At 46.3% G+C, this 16,827-nt stretch overlaps 1 protein-coding gene across 1 annotated transcript in view; it reads left to right on the forward strand.

Moving 5' to 3' along the window:
* The window catches only part of LOC121323398 (semaphorin-5B-like), a 103,173-nt gene that overhangs the window by 7,394 nt on the left and 78,952 nt on the right, over positions 1-16,827 (forward strand). The window lies entirely within an intron of this gene.

A 16,827-nucleotide genomic window follows, 5' to 3' on the forward strand; every position in this document is an offset into this window, starting at 1 on the left:
ATAGAAGTTTAAACCTTGAGAAAGCTGGTTTCTGTTTCAAAGCTGTATTAATAATGCCATAAGGGTGAACAATCTCACCTGGGGCAAAGGGCAGATTCCTGAAGTGCTCCACCCTCTCTTATCTGTTGAAGCCCTTATCCTTGCGGCTGATTATTTTCTGAAGGGCAGTCAGATGGCAGGAGCACACCCTCCTGGTTACCTGCAGGGTCCTGCTCTGAGTGGACACACGAGGAGCGGGGCAGCGGCCACCAAAGAACCAAGCAAAGTAGATGTGTTTCAATGACCTGTGATTTATTGATTCGTGAGCTTGAGCATGTAGTCGAGCAAATGGTTCTGGAATGATAAATACAAGTTCATAAAAGCCTTCCTACCTCTTCTCTCATATAGATTTTAGCTTTTAACAGAGTAGTTAATAATTAATCATTTTATCTTATTGCACACAATAGCTCATCAGAACTAGTGTGATACGTACAGTATTCTCTCAGGATTAAAAGGTTACACTTTTAACGAGATTAAGGCAGGCATCACTTCATTTCCATTAACAAACATCATCTTTTTTTTTTTTAGTTTGGTAATTGAAAGTGCAGTGGATCACATGGGTCTATGTAAAAATAGATATCCCAAGACCTGTGAAAACATGTATCCACCAGTTTCAACATGCTGAGCTTTCAAAGTGCTGTAAGGATAACACAGGCCTGCTAATGCTTCAGATTGATCAAGTCACTTTTAAAGTCAGTCTCCTCAAACTAAATCGACTGTGGTTGCTGATCCTTCACTGAACTGTTATTGACGCTGACGGGTTGTGTGTTCTGGGAAGATTGTAGTGATTTTGGCTGGAGAAATCGAGAATACTCTAAGAGCAAAACACATAGTATAATGAAGAAGAAATGCTTGTCGGCTCTTTAGGTCATCAAATAGAGTTCAGTCACGAGTGATGAGCAATTGAACTGCAGCCTGAGGGAGCAGCTTTCACCTAAAGTACCCCATTGTTGATTATCAGGAGCCTGTCCTGCTTATACGTCCGGGAGACCCACAGTATGTGGGTAGAATAGGGAGCTGTAATACTGGCTGAAGAGTCATGTTTATAAGAGGTTGTCAGTGACAGCTGTAATGTTCTAAGAACACTGACTCTGGTACCTGGGTCAGAGACAGCTGTAATGTTCTAAGAACACTGACTCTGTTACCTGGATCAGATCCTGCTTTGTGGTCTCACTCAGTGACTTTGCTGCTGTTTAAACCTGGGCAGCACTGTTGTGAAGGGTTTGTTTGCTTTCTTACGTGGTCTTCAAAAGCAGCAGGCGGGTGTGTATTGTAACACATGAGTGAGAGCTCTCTCCGCTGGCAGACATCTGCTCTTCTCTCAGACTCTCTTTCTATATCCTCAGCTGCTCCACCAATGCCAGCTGGTTCTTTTCCCCATTCATTTTCTTTGCTGTTTGGCAGGAGGGCTGGAGCTGCTCGGGGGGGCACGTTTGCTGATTTGCACCTTGCTCCCGAAAACTTTTCTGTAGATTTTTCACATTACAGGTACTTGTTGCTTTGATGCATTGCAGCGTAATTTGGTCTGTTTGGAGCCGTTATGTCTTTGACTGAGTTACGAGCAAACCGTGGAAATATTTCAGCCGTGCTTGTGAAGCCTGTAAAAAGTTTGTTCAGGTTTCTTGTCCCAATTCGGGTGCTTTTTTCAGTTGACCGTCAAATGCCAAAAATGAGCATGCAGAGGCTGAACTGCTAACGTGCCCAAAAGCTCCCCTGATAGGTATGGTTTTATGGCAGCTGCAGTGGAATACGGACCACATCACTCAAGACATGAAAAGTAGTTTACCTTTCTTTTGGAAGCATTTTGAGTCAATTGGAAAAACAAGATTTTTTTGAAAACAGGATATTTTTCCTGCTGCTTTTTGAAGCGCCGACATTTCATTTAACCTGCCCAGGGAGATGGATATAAACCTGGCTAACTTTTTAGAACCTTGTTGTTTTTTTGGCCATCACTCTTTCCATCCTCACTGTATGAGAGCATGTTTTAGATATCACAATGCTTCATCCTCACTGTATGAGAGCATGTTTTAGATATCACAATGCTTCCATCCTCACTGTATGAGAGCATGTTTTAGATATCACAATGCTTCATCCTCACTGTATGAGAGCATGTTTTAGATATCACAATGCTTCCATCCTCACTGTATGAGAGCATGTTTTAGATATCACAATGCTTCATCCTCACTGTATGAGAGCATGTTTTAGATATCACAATGCTTCCATCCTCACTGTATGAGAGCATGTTTTAGATATCACAATGCTTCATCCTCACTGTATGAGAGCATGTTTAGATATCACAATGCTTCCATCCTCACTGTATGAGAGCATGTTTTAGATATCACAATGCTTCATCCTCACTGTATGAGAGCATGTTTAGATATCACAATGCTTCATCCTCACTGTATGAGAGCATGTTTAGATATCACAATGCTTCCATCCTCACTGTATGAGAGCATGTTTTAGATATCACAATGCTTCCATCCTCACTGTATGAGAGCATGTTTAGATATCACAATGCTTCCATCCTCACTGTATGAGAGCATGTTTTAGATATCACAATGCTTCCATCCTTACTGTATGAGAGCATGTTTAGATATCACAATGCTTCATCCTCACTGTATGAGAGCATGTTTTAGATATCATAATGCTTCATCCTCACTGTATGAGAGCATGTTTAGATATCACAATGCTTCATCCTCACTGTATGAGAGCATGTTTAGATATCACAATGCTTCATCCTCACTGTATGAGAGCATGTTTTAGATATCACAATGCTTCATCCTCACTGTATGAGAGCATGTTTAGATATTACAATGCTTCATCCTGACTGTATGAGAGCATGTTTAGATATCACAATGCTTCATCCTCACTGTATGAGAGCATGTTTAGATATCATAATGCTTCATCCTCACTGTATGAGAGCATGTTTAGATATCACAATGCTTCATCCTCACTGTATGAGAGCATGTTTAGATATTACAATGCTTCATCCTGACTGTATGAGAGCATGTTTAGATATCACAATGCTTCATCCTCACTGTATGAGAGCATGTTTTAGATATCACAATGCTTCCATCCTCACTGTATGAGAGCATGTTTAGATATCACAGTGCTTCATCCTCACTGTATGAGAGCATGTTTAGATATCACAATGCTTCCATCCTCACTGTATGAGAGCATGTTTTAGATATCACAATGCTTCATCCTCACTGTATGAGAGCATGTTTTAGGTATAAAGTATAAGTATAAATAAAACAGACAAATGTAATAATAAAAAATACCAAGATTGCAATAGATGACATCATGACATTCCTGCAGATCCTTTATAAGGTAGCATGCGTACCGTAACAAAGTGTGAGGGCAGATGAGAAGAAAGAAGGACTGTGTCTCACAATTGATTTGTCCATTGTAGGATTAAACACTAGTCCCATTGATGGCGTGGAAAATGTGTCTGACAAGCAATGGAAAAAAGGGCTTTCAATAGCATTGCCAAGCATGTGGAAACGGCCTGGGAAATGGATGTTAAAACCATTGTCGACTGGGGTGGGAACATTTGGTGGATTCTCATGATTTAATACCCTATGGGGGCTCGCTAGCCGTCCTGTTTGTTCGCTGTGGAGTGCTGCTGTGGTCCCTGGACAGACAACTTTTAGCAGAGCTTCTAATGAACACACACACAAATAAATACATGTGGACAAGCATACTGCTAAATATCAAATAGCCAACAGTGCTAACGTGATTCCACTTGGCCACAGTTTTCAAGTGCAACACTCTTTTGTTTTCACTTGTGAGCTGGTATTGGTGGCTTTAATTAAATGAATGGAATACTTAGCTGCGCAAAGTTTCTAACTGATTTAGCAATTAACAGCCTTTGATTATCTGTCTCCACAGAGATCTTTCATTCGCCCCTCATTTATAAAGCAGGCCTGTCCTGTGATTGCAGGGTGAATTGCAAATAGTAAGTGGTAAGTGCAGATAATTCATCTCTGGGTTGTTTGAGCTCTGGACAACTCTAAAAGACATTTGGAAATAAATTGTCAACAGCGATTGCTGCATTGAAAAAGGATTTTCTTCCTCTGTCTTGTAAATTGCTCAGAATTTCACTGCTTTCATATATTTAGGAAGTATGTCCTTGCAGATTTCATAAATAAATAAATTCTGTTTTAATTTCCAAAACATTTAAACATATCTGGAAAATGTTTAAATAATTAGACACCATTTAAAAAAACAACAAAAAGTATTTGTCAGTCTTCGTTTATTTAGAAACTTGGGTGCAATTTATCACTTGCAAGAAATCTTGTGAACTGTAGAGTAGCAAAAGCTTGCTGTAGAAGTGCGATGAATTATTTCTGCTGCTAGTGCTGTTACTGTTGCTGACTGATTTGTCAGCGTAGTAAGTCTGTAAGTCAGACTATGAAATGAAGTGCAAAGCCCTACAGTCAGTCCAGCTCAACTCTGACCTCTGTAGCATAGTTTTCCAAAATACTATCTGATTTCCTGTACTCCTTCAATACGAGGCATAGCCATGCACGTGCATTTTCTAATAGTGTTGTTCATCACTATGGATTTATACCCTTCTACATCCTCGGTGTAGTGGGGTCAGACAGTGGAGGCTGGAAAGACTGGAAAGTCACAGCAATACTGTTCAGAAAGGGGATTGAATGGCAGCTGCTTCGTAGCAAGTCATATGGTTGAAGTTTAATCTAAAGGTTTGTAACATTTTGAGAGGTGGAGAAAAATACATTCTGTTTCCAAGATATAAACCAAAACTACTTCAAAACTCATATGCTGTACTGGACTTCCAGCTAGATGATCCTCCTGTTCAGCAGTCTAGTGTTTAAAAGTTCTATCAAATTGTCAACTCATATTTGTTTTGGGTATTTTGTAATTCAGTGTATGGGTGGGAAGGGGCATTGGCTGTGAGGAGGCCTGGCATTGCTGGCACCATGAGATTTTGGTGGGGGAGTCTGATCTAGTGTGTGATGGGTTATTGCTGGCACCTTGAGATTTTGGCGGGGGAGTCCTATCCAGTGTGTGATGGGTTATTGTTGGCACCATGAGATTTCGGTGGGGGAGTCCTATCCAGTGTGTGATGGGTTCTTGCTGGCACCATGAGATTTCGGTGGGAGTCTGATCCAGTGTGTGATGGGTTATTGCTGGCACCATGAGATTTCGGTGGGGGAGTCCTATCCAGTGTGTGATGGGTTCTTGCTGGCACCATGAGATTTTGGTGGGGGAGTCTGATCCAGTGTGTGATGGGTTATTGCTGGCACCATGAGATTTCGGTGGGGGAGTCTGATCCAGTGTGTGATGGGTTATTGCTGGCACCATGAGATTTCGGTGGGGGAGTCTGATCCAATGTGTGATGGGTTATTGTTGGCACCATGAGATTTCGGTGGGGGAGTCTGATCCAGTGTGTGATGGGTTATTGCTGGCACCATGAGATTTCGGTGGGGGAGTCTGATCCAGTGTGTGATGGGTTATTGCTGGCACCATGAGATTTCGGTGGGGGAGTCTGATCCAGTGTGTGATGGGTTATTGCTGGCACCATGAGATTTCGGTGGGGGAGTCTGATCCAGTGTGTGATGGGTTATTGCTGGCACCATGAGATTTCGGTGGGGGAGTCTGATCCAGTGTGTGATGGGTTCTTGCTGGCACCATGAGATTTCGGTGGGGGAGTCTGATCCAGTGTGTGATGGGTTATTGCTGGCACCATGAGATTTCGGTGGGGGAGTCTGATCCAGTGTGTGATGGGTTATTGCTGGCACCATGAGATTTCGGTGGGGGAGTCTGATCCAGTGTGTGATGGGTTATTGCTGGCACCATGAGATTTCGGTGGGGGAGTCTGATCCAGTGTGTGATGGGTTATTGCTGGCACCATGAGATTTCGGTGGGGGAGTCTGATCCAGTGTGTGATGGGTTATTGCTGGCACCATGAGATTTCGGTGGGGGAGTCTGATCCAGTGTGTGATGGGTTATTGCTGGCACCATGAGATTTCGGTGGGGGAGTCTGATCCAGTGTGTGATGGGTTATTGCTGGCACCATGAGATTTCAGTGTGTGATGGGGGAGTCCTGATCCAGTGTGTGATGGGTTATTGCTGGCACCATGAGATTTCGGTGGGGGAGTCTGATCCAGTGTGTGATGGGTTATTGTTGGCACCATGAGATTTCGGTGGGAGTTTCCAGTGTGTGATGGGTTATTGCTGGCACCATGAGATTTCGGTGGGGGAGTCTGATCCAGTGTGTGATGGGTTATTGCTGGCACCATGAGATTTCGGTGGGAGTCTGATCCAGTGTGTGATGGGTTCTTGCTGGCACCATGAGATTTCGGTGGGGGAGTCCTCTCCAGTGTGTGATGGGTTATTGTTGGCACCATGAGATTTCGGTGGGGGAGTCTGATCCAGTGTGTGATGGGTTATTGTTGACACCTTGAGATTTCGGTGGGGGAGTCCTCTCCAGTGTGTGATGGGTTATTGTTGGCACCATGAGATTTCGGTGGGAGTCTGATCCAGTGTGTGATGGGTTCTTGCTGGCACCATGAGATTTCGGTGGGGGTCCGATCCAGTGTGTGATGTGGATGCGTGTCCAATAGGGCCCCAAAACAGATTCTTCTGAGATCTGGGCTGTATTATAACCCAGGTGAATAAGCTAGTGAATTATTCCAGTGTTCCCCTAGTTGTGTTTATTAGGTGTTGGGCAAGCACAACTAGGAATTCCACCATGTTTACAATACAGAAGCCCCACACCTGGAACTGTGAAACAATGAGCTTCTCTGTATTCAAGATCACGTGCTGCTAACTTGTAAACCTGTTTGAGTCAGAATGTGTGTGAATCATTTGAATGGGTTTGAAAACCTGACCGCAAGCTTTAGCTGTGCCTCTACTTTATTGCTGGAGGTTAAAATAGGAAATCATAGTTGGTTTATGCTGCCTTCTGAAATTCTTGTGGTTCCTAAAAAACACAGTAATTCAATTACGAGTTTCAAGCCATCTGTTCTCTGTAGTACGATCCTGTGCCTCTGTTCAGTGCAAAAGAAGCACATTTCCAACTGCAGTTTGCGAAACAAGTGGGTCTGTTAGCTCTGGGTTAACAAAATATAATATACAATCAAGTAAAACCATTGCATTTATTTAAAAACAAAGGTGCACTTTTTAGTAAGTTGTTGAAAGATCCCGTTGATTTTATTTGAAACACTTCAGCGGGATGCACACAAACACCATAGTCTATAGTTGTTCCAAATGACTGCTTCCACAGTATTTATCTTGCTATTCTTTCTCTATATCAAGAGCTGGATTGGATTGCGAGGCTGCTTTGAAAATCTAGCTCCACTCCCATGGTTTAGACTGTGCAGTGAGATCAAAGAAGGTTCAAGACTAGAGTGTTCAGTTGGGTTTTATTACACGACTGCAGGGAACTGGTGCTTGTGACCCCCCCTCCCCCCCACACACAAAAAAAAACAAAACAATACAATAAATGTGATGCCTTTGTGCGTCTCTAATGTATGTAAACAGGACTGGGTTCATGGGAAAGAAGCAGCTTTGTGCTGCTATTGCTGTTGCACACTTCCCACCTCTTGACTGATAACAAGTCCTTGAAGCACTGTTAGCATGTGATGAGGGAATCTGGATTTGAGAAAGACTCGATGGAATTTTCACTGCAAGAGTCACATGCTTCAAGCCCTGACACCGACAGTGCGTACTAATCTGTAATTGCTAGGATCGATGTGAGTGGTATATGCAATCATTTTGGACAGTGTTGGCTTTTTATATGTCAGTGTTTATGTTCCCTTTCAATTCGAAAATAACCATCACGGTATGGGACATTGCCGTCAGGCAGTAGGGGTTGGCTGAGCTTTATAGCAAAGCTGCCGATAGGCCTCTGCGCGAGCTGCCGTGTAAGCCCGCCCCCCTGGGAGCTTACTATTCGCAGCGCGCGGAGACTCTCTTCCTCTTTTGTCTTCAGCATCGGTAGTGGTAGGTAGTAGAGCTCGTACTGATTGTACTCACAAAGCTTAGGCTTGAGAAGCTGGTTTTTGCCCCTTCTCAGAGTTTATTTCAGTTAGCCTATTATTATTGGTTATTGGATTATATAATTGTGTTATATATTTATATATATATTACTTTATATATATATATCCTTCACGCTTTGCTTCGGCATCACGTTTTTGTTTAACCTCGTGGTCTCCGTCTTCTCCTATTATTTATAATAGTATTATAGATATTATTATTATATTGTGTGTTTTTGGGCTGTATAAATTTCTATTTCAGACAAACACCGCAGGTTGACGGTATCCCGAACATTGTGGGAAGCACTACGCTGGTGGAAAGTTCCATCAAACATCCGCCAGGGCGTTCGCTTGGGTCCCATCTTCCGGAGGGAAGTGGTTATGACCGACGCTTCCAACCAAGGTTGGGGAGCAGTCTGGAACGGCTCAGGGACCCGCGGAGCATGGTCAGGACCCTGGAGGTCAGCCCACATCAATGCTGTGGAACTCAGAGCAGTGGACCTCGCCCTCCGTCGCTTCTTGCCGGTGCTTCTAGACAAGCACATGTTGTTGCGGTCGGACAACACCACGGTTGTGGCGTATATCAACCGCCAGGGCTGTCTACGGTCCCCCCGCCTACACCGAATGGTAGCACAACTGTTGCTATGGGCACAGCCACGTTTGACCTCTCTGCGCGCGGTTCACCTACCGGGCAGAGCCAATTACGCAGCGGACCTCCTATCCAGAGGAGGCCCTCTTGCAGGGGAATGGCGTCTCCACCCTCAGGTGGTAGAACGCATCTGGGAATGGTTCGGCATAGCGCAAGTAGATCTCTTCGCTTTGCGAGAGACCACGCACTGCCCCCTATGGTTCTCGGTGAGGGACCCCGACAGCCCCCTAGGAGTCGACGCACTGAACAGCCCCCTAGGAGTTGACGCACTGGCTCACGAATGGCTGCCGGTCAACTGCGGGAGCTTCCCCCTGCGAGCAGACCTATTGTCCCAGGCCGAAGGACGGCTTTGGCACTCCAACCCCAAGCTCATGCAGCTATGGGCTTGGCCCCTGAACGGGAGCGCCTGTCAGCCTTAGGGTTTCGACAGCGGTGATCTCGACCATTCAGAGCGCTAGAGCACCCTCTACCAGGTCGCAGTACACGTACAAGTGGCAGTTGTTCCAAGATTGGTGTCTGGCAGGGGGCCGTGATGGCAGTGATCCTATGGCAGTGATATTACAGTTTCTGCAGAAGCTGTTAGATGAAGGGAAATCTCCCTCTACACCTAGAGTATTTAGCCACCATATCAGCTTGCCATGTACGCATTGACGGGTTACACTGTGTAACACAATTTTTGTTCCTGGGTAGTAAGTGTTATTTCCTAATTGCTTATGCCTCAAAAGTATAGAAAATGGCTATTATTCCCCACAAACTTTGTTTTTGTGACCAGGACAGTTATATTTCAAAATATCACTATTTCCAATGGGAAAATGGGCAAATGTGTGTCTTTTCGTTCACATAAAGTCAGAAAAAAACAACATATGAATCCAAATTAACATGTATTTATACTAAAGTAATACAAAGATGACTACAAAAGATTTAGAAGTGAGTTGTTTTTCAAGATTTACAATTATACTGTATTTACAGCGAAGTGTCAGCAAAACGCGTCAGCGAGTTACATGCACTGTCAGTGCATCCTTCATGTATCCGCTTCGCAGGAGACGGTTCTAAGGTCTCCATGCTCCCAAATCCAGCCTTTTTGCCAAAGGTTATATCTCCGTTCCACGTGAACCAGCCGGTCGAGTTGATGGCATTCCTTCCTCCTCCCTTTTCCTCTCCAGAGGAACAACGGCTACACATGCTCTGCCCTGTGCGGGCATTGAGGTGTTATATTGACCGTTCAAAGACCATGAGGCAAACAGAACAACTGTTCATATGCCATGGTTCTAAGACGTTGGGTCAGCCGTTGTCAAAACGCCTTTCCCATTGGATAGTGGATGCTGTTAAATTAGCCTATGAGTCGGCAGGCCTTCCTCCGCCAGGACAGTTGAAGGTGCATTCCACTAGGGGTATGGCAACGTCCTGGGCCCTCTTTAGAGGGGTGCCAGTGTCTGATATTTGCGCGGCAGCCAGTTGGGCTACACTGCATACCTTTATGAGGTTTTACAGACTAAACGTGCTGGATTCCTCTGCTCCATTATTTGGAGCATCTGTACTGCACTCTATGGCACCTCAGGATGCCAATGTAGTGTCTAATACCCCACCTTAGGACAGGTGTCATTGCGAGCATAGACGCTGAGGTGCAGCTCCGCATATTCCTAGATGTATTGCCAACGCAATTGCGTTATGATGTAAGTCTGTCCTACTGCCGAGAATCCTCCCTTGAGACGGCTTGGGTGCACTGGTCCCATACGTTGATGGTTATTTTCAAATTGAAAGGGAACGATAGGTTGAGGATGTAACCCCGGTTCCCTGAAAGAGAACATAACCATCAACCCGCGAGGTCGCTCCGGAAGCCTTCTCGGCCCGAAGAGCAAAAGAGGAAGAGAGTCTCTGCGCGCTGCGTAGAGTAAGCTCCCAGGGGGGCGGGCTTACACGGCAGCTTGCGCAGAGGCCTATCGGCAGCTTTGCTATAAAGCTCAGCCAATCCTACTGCCTGACGGCAATGTCCCATACGTTGATGGTTATTTTCTCTTTCAGGGAACCGGTTTTTACTTGTTTTTGTATTGAAATACATCATTCATTGAGGAGTATGGTCCAATAGCTGCTGTTTTAGAGCCAGTGAATAACCGAGCATAAGCATTAGTTAAGTCATGTTTGCTAAGGTTTTAATAGATGCCCGTGTTGGTTTGTCTTTTTTTTTTTTTTTTTTTTTTATCAATTCAGAATTGGAGTATGATGTGAATTCCCATTGCTCTGAGGTGGTATGCTGAACTTCATGTTCCTGTTTTCTTGAATTCCAACCCGACAGAGGAGCTGCCAAGTTTTGAAAACTGAGCTCTCGTGTTTTGAGGAAATGCGAAGAACCCTAACATCTTAAAATCTAAAATGACACCCTTCCTTTTTCATTCCATTTACAAATGGCATGGAGATGTTTGACAGGCATCTGGAAATCTGCGCCTGGTCAAAGTGTATGAATTGGATGTGGCCACACAATTACATTGGGGCAGGCGGCTTTAAAAAAAGAAGAGAGTGTGGTGAGAGCAGCATCACACTGTTCCTGGCTAGGACTGACCATTGGAACATAGGTGCTATTCTGTGGTTTATGTTTTTGAGGTAATTAAAGGGAACAGATTCAGCTTGGAGCCGCACACAAACCTTGAAATAACTTTTTAGGACTTGGTTCACAGGAGTGGGTTACAATACACCTTTGAAAGTTTGTGTACAATTTAAGATACATTTTTATCAAGACTTGATAAGATCATGTTGTGAGGACCTTGATTTATTTGTGATAATATCTAGTGATCTTATCCTTTCTTTAACCTTGGAGAATATTGATTTTATAAATGGCTTATTCCATATGCACCTAATGAAACAGTAGTGTGGAGAGGACTCTGGGAGGGTTTTTCTACTTGACAATGTACAGAAAGCATTGGAGGGGTAGTTCATCTATAAAAATGCAATACAGTTACCTGGGCAGTGGTGTTTTAGCATTGTCCCAGCGCAATGGTGTTTTAGCATTGTCCCAGCGCAGTGGTGTTTTAGCATTGTCCCGGCGCAGTGGTGTTTTAGCATTGTGCCCGAGCAGTGGTGTTTTAGCATTGTCCCGGCGCAGTGGTGTTTTAACATTGTGCCCGAGCAGTGGTGTTTTAGCATTGTCCCCGAGCAGTGGTGTTTTAGCATTGTCCCCGAGCAGTGGTGTTTTAACATTGTCCCCGAGCAGTGGTGTTTTAGCATTGTCCCTGAGCAGTATTGTTTTAGCATTGTCCCCGAGCAGTGGTGTTTTAGCATTGTCCTCTTGGGTTACGCTCAGAATTTAATAAATGAACAAGCAGAAAATAAAAGGTTGTAAAGTCAAACAAAACACAGGACACGGCACTTTATACAAAATATAGAGACAAACAAAACGGACTACGCAGACAAACACGATGAGCTGATATTTTAACTTTTAAATATTATTATTACCTCCGTCTCCAATCCCGTTTTCCACTCACCGAACACACAACCCCGAGTGAGTGAAAACATGCAGATTTTATGCAGCTGTACTGAGACTCGATTGCTAATCAGTCATTCAGTTGGAGTCTCGGTACAACTGCACGTGAATTAATAAAGTGCAATTCCCCGTGCTCACATATTACTACATTTTACCTACATGTGGAGTGCTGTGCAATCCTCGTGCCTAATTACAAATATACATTTTAAACACTCGTGTTACACAGACCCATTTATATCCTGTGTACCAATCAATGACTATACACTAACATTAACACACAACACGCAACATACAATACTAAAATACACACAGGGGCGGGGCACTTTGCCACATATACCCCCCCCCCCCCATTAAAAACCAAAGCACACCTGGCCTCAACGGCCACCTCCCGCCTTAAAAACCCAGCAGTCCAGGTCAAAGTCTTGGGCCAGGAAGGGAGGCTTGACTGTGCTGTCAGCTCCCCTAGCGGTGCGGATCGCCAGGCGACCCCAGGCAAAGCGAGGCAGGCATCATTAGATGAAGATGTGAAGGGAGTCAGGACAAGCTGGGGTGCGGGTTTTGACCCTCTTCTCAGCTACTGCGGCCTGGCGGTTCTTCTCCGTGCTTCCCGCAGCAGGCTCTGCAAGGGCTGCTGAGGACCGTCCGCATCTAGTCCTGGTCCTGCTGGTGAAGGGAGAGGCAGCTCCTGCTCCTTTCCCCCTGATGATGATGGAGGCAGAGGCAGCTCCAGCTGCTCTCCTCGTGATGGTGCTCCAGCTGCTCTCCTCGTGATGGTGGGGGAAGTGATACCAGCAGGCATTCACCCTCTGCTGGTGGACGGGAACCCAGCAGGTATTCACCCTCTGCTGGTGGAGGTGGCGGAGACAGAGGCAGAGACAGAGGCAGCTACTCTGCTCCTGCCGGTGGAGGTGGTGGAGGCAGAGGCAGAGGCAGCTGCTCTGCTCCTGCTGGTGGAGGTGGAGGTGGCAGAGGCAGAGGCAGAGGCAGCTGCTCTGCTCCTGGCGGTGGAGGTGGTGGAGGCAGAGACAGAGGCAGCTGCTCTGCTCCTGGCGGTGGAGGTGGTGGAGGCAGAGACAGAGGCAGCTGCTCTGCTCCTGGCGGTGGAGGTGGTGGAGGCAGAGGCAGCTCCAGCTGCTCTGCTCCTGGCGGTGGAAGTGGGATCGGCGTGTAGTCTCCTGGTGGCGGAGGTGGGAGCGGCGTGTAGTCTACCCTTGTTTCAGGGGACTGGTGCGGCTCTCCCTGTCGGGGCGAAACCAGCAGGCATTCTTCCTTTGCTGGCGGAGATGGGGGACAGCAAGTAGTCTCCCTTCAGCCCAATGAGGGTGCAGGTAGGCGTGGCTCCTCTTACTTGGAATGCAACCTGCTGGGGTAGTCCCATATCGGCAGCCAAGTAGTTGATCACCACAGCTGCAGGGTTCACAAAGGGCACTGGGTTGTATTGCTGTTCCCAGCATTCCCAACGTTCCCCATCTCTGGCCCACAGCAGGTCAACAACCAGTGGAAGGTCCTTCCAGCTCCACTCCGGGTCTCCCACCCAGTTCAGCATCTCCTCAGAGGACGGGAAAGGCTCTGTCTCCTCCCTCCTGAGCTGCGGATGCTCGGGCTCCTGCCCCTTCTTGGGCGATGGACGCACGACTCCTTCTTTGTGGGTGGTAGTCGTCTGTGCTCCCCCCTTCTGGGCGCTGGATGCTCAGGCTCGACAGCTAGAAAAGCAATGCCCCTGTTCGCAGAGGGGGCACACCGGCGATGGCTGGTTGTATCGCCCTGGGTTCCTAGACGACTCTGTGTCCTCCTCCTCCTGTGGTCGTTGCTGCAGCTTTCCTCTCACACTTCTTCTCCCCATTTCTTTATTATTATTTACTTGTTTATTTTTATTTATTTATTATTTGTAATCCAAAACACTTTTTGGAAAAAAAAAAAAACACACAAAAAAAACTAAACAGCAGTCCTGAGCAATAACCTGAGCAGAAGTTCTTTAAAACTGCATTGGGGGCACTAGGGCAATGTAAATAAGGGCAAGACCCATGGCACAGTATGCAGATTGTACTGGGGCAGTGTCAACAAGGGTAAGACCCATGGCACAGTCTGCAGATTGTACTGGGGCAGTGTCATCAAGGGTAAGAACCATGGCACAGTCTGCAGATTGTACTGGGGCAGTGTCATCAAGGGTAAGAACCATGGCACAGTCTGCAGATTGTACTGGGGCAGTGTCAACAAGGGTAAGAACCATGGCACAGTCTGCAGATTGTACTGGGGCAGTGTCAACAAGGGTAAGAACCATGGCACAGTCTGCAGATTGTACTGGGGCAGTGTCATCAAGGGTAAGACCCATGGCACAGTCTGCAGATTGTACTGGGGCAGTGTCAACAAGGGTAAGAACCATGGCACAGTCTGCAGATTGTACTGGGGCAGTGTCATCAAGGGTAAGAACCATGGCACAGTCTGCAGATTGTACTGGGGCAGTGTCAACAAGGGTAAGAACCATGGCACAGTCTGCAGATTGTACTGGGGCAGTGTCAACAAGGGTAAGAACCATGGCACAGTCTGCAGATTGTACTGGGGCAGTGTCATCAAGGGTAAGAACCATGGCACAGTCTGCAGATTGTACTGGGGCAGTGTCAACAAGGGTAAGAACCATGGCACAGTCTGCAGATTGTACTGGGGCAGTGTCAACAAGGGCAAGAACCATGGCACAGTCTGCAGATTGTACTGGGGCAGTGTCAACAAGGGCAAGAACCATGGCACAGTCTGCAGATTGTACTGGGGCAGTGTCAACAAGGGCAAGAACCATGGCACAGTCTGCAGATTGTACTGGGGCAGTGTCAACAAGGGCAAGAACCATGGCACAGTCTGCAGATTGTACTGGGGCAGTGTCAACAAGGGTAAGAACCATGGCACAGTCTGCAGATTGTACTGGGGCAGTGTCAACAAGGGTAAGAACCATGGCACAGTCTGCAGATTGTAAGTGACAAGGGTAAGAACCATGGCACAGTCTGCAGATTGTACTGGGGCAGTGTCATCAAGGGTAAGAACCATGGCACAGTCTGCAGATTGTACCATGTCTGGATTGTACAGTGTCATCAAGGGTAAGAACCATGGCACAGTCTGCAGATTGTACTGGGGAGTGTCATCAAGGGTAAGAACCATGGCACAGTCTGCAGATTGTACTGGGGCAGTGTCATCAAGGGTAAGAACCATGGCACAGTCTGCAGATTGTACTGGGGCAGTGTCAACAAGGGTAAGAACCATGGCACAGTCTGCAGATTGTACTGGGGCAGTGTCATCAAGGGTAAGAACCATGGCACAGTCTGCAGATTGTACTGGGGCAGTGTCAACAAGGGTAAGAACCATGGCACAGTCTGCAGATTGTACTGGGGCAGTGTCAACAAGGGTAAGAACCATGGCACAGTCTGCAGATTGTACTGGGGCAGTGTCAACAAGGGTAAGAACCATGGCACAGTCTGCAGATTGTACTGGGGCAGTGTCATCAAGGGTAAGAACCATGGCACAGTCTGCAGATTGTACTGGGGAGTGTGTACTGGCACAGGCAGATTGTACTGGGGCAGTGTCATCAAGGGTAAGAACCATGGCACAGTCTGCAGATTGTACTGGGGCAGTGTCAACAAGGGTAAGAACCATGGCACAGTCTGCAGATTGTACTGGGGCAGTGTCAACAAGGGTAAGAACCATGGCACAGTCTGCAGATTGTACTGGGGCAGTGTCATCAAGGGTAAGAACCATGGCACAGTCTGCAGATTGTACTGGGGCAGTGTCAACAAGGGTAAGAACCATGGCACAGTCTGCAGATTGTACTGGGGCAGTGTCATCAAGGGTAAGACCCATGGCACAGTCTGCAGATTGTACTGGGGCTGTGTCATCAAGGGTAAGACCCATGGCACAGTCTGCAGATTGTACTGGGGCTGTGTCATCAAGGGTAAGACCCATGGCACAGTCTGCAGATTGTACTGGGGCAGTGTCATCAAGGGTAAGAACCATGGCACAGTCTGCAGATTGTACTGGGGCAGTGTCAACAAGGGTAAGAACCATGGCACAGTCTGCAGATTGTACTGGGGCAGTGTCATCAAGGGTAAGAACCATGGCACAGTCGGCAGATTGTAGGGTAAGAACCATTTGGTCCGAATCACAGGAACCTTCACTGGACAGCAAGTGCTGGGAGCTGCACTCCATGTGTTTTTTGGCCAGTCAGTATAGACTGAACATGAGGTGATTGTGTGTGAAATACAGGGTTGAGCAGCATCGCTAATTAACTGCTCTGTTTTGTGTCTTACTGTTTTATACATTTTGTTCAGGGAGTGAGTGCTTAGAAAGTGTAGTGCCTGGGATGAGATTCACCAAGATATTGTTTAATTTTTAATGTCTGTTGGTGGTTTGCAATAAAAATGAACTTTTTCACTGCTGTATTTGTGTTTTTTATGTTGAAAGTAAAGGGTTATCCGGGGGATAATCTGTACTGCAATTCACCGCCTCTGGTTTTCTCTGTCCCCTTTCATCTTCCTCTGAGTCTCTTGTAAAGACTTAGATATTCTGCTCACACCTGGCTGTTGAGATGAAGAAAGGGGGTGGAGTGGCTAAATGGAGGCTGTTTTTCTTTTTTTGTAGATGATGGATGGTGCTGCGAGCCAGCTTGTAAAAAGATT

The sequence above is a fragment of the Polyodon spathula genome, chromosome 11 (genome assembly GCF_017654505.1).
Source record: "Polyodon spathula isolate WHYD16114869_AA chromosome 11, ASM1765450v1, whole genome shotgun sequence".
NCBI lineage: Eukaryota > Metazoa > Chordata > Actinopteri > Acipenseriformes > Polyodontidae > Polyodon > Polyodon spathula.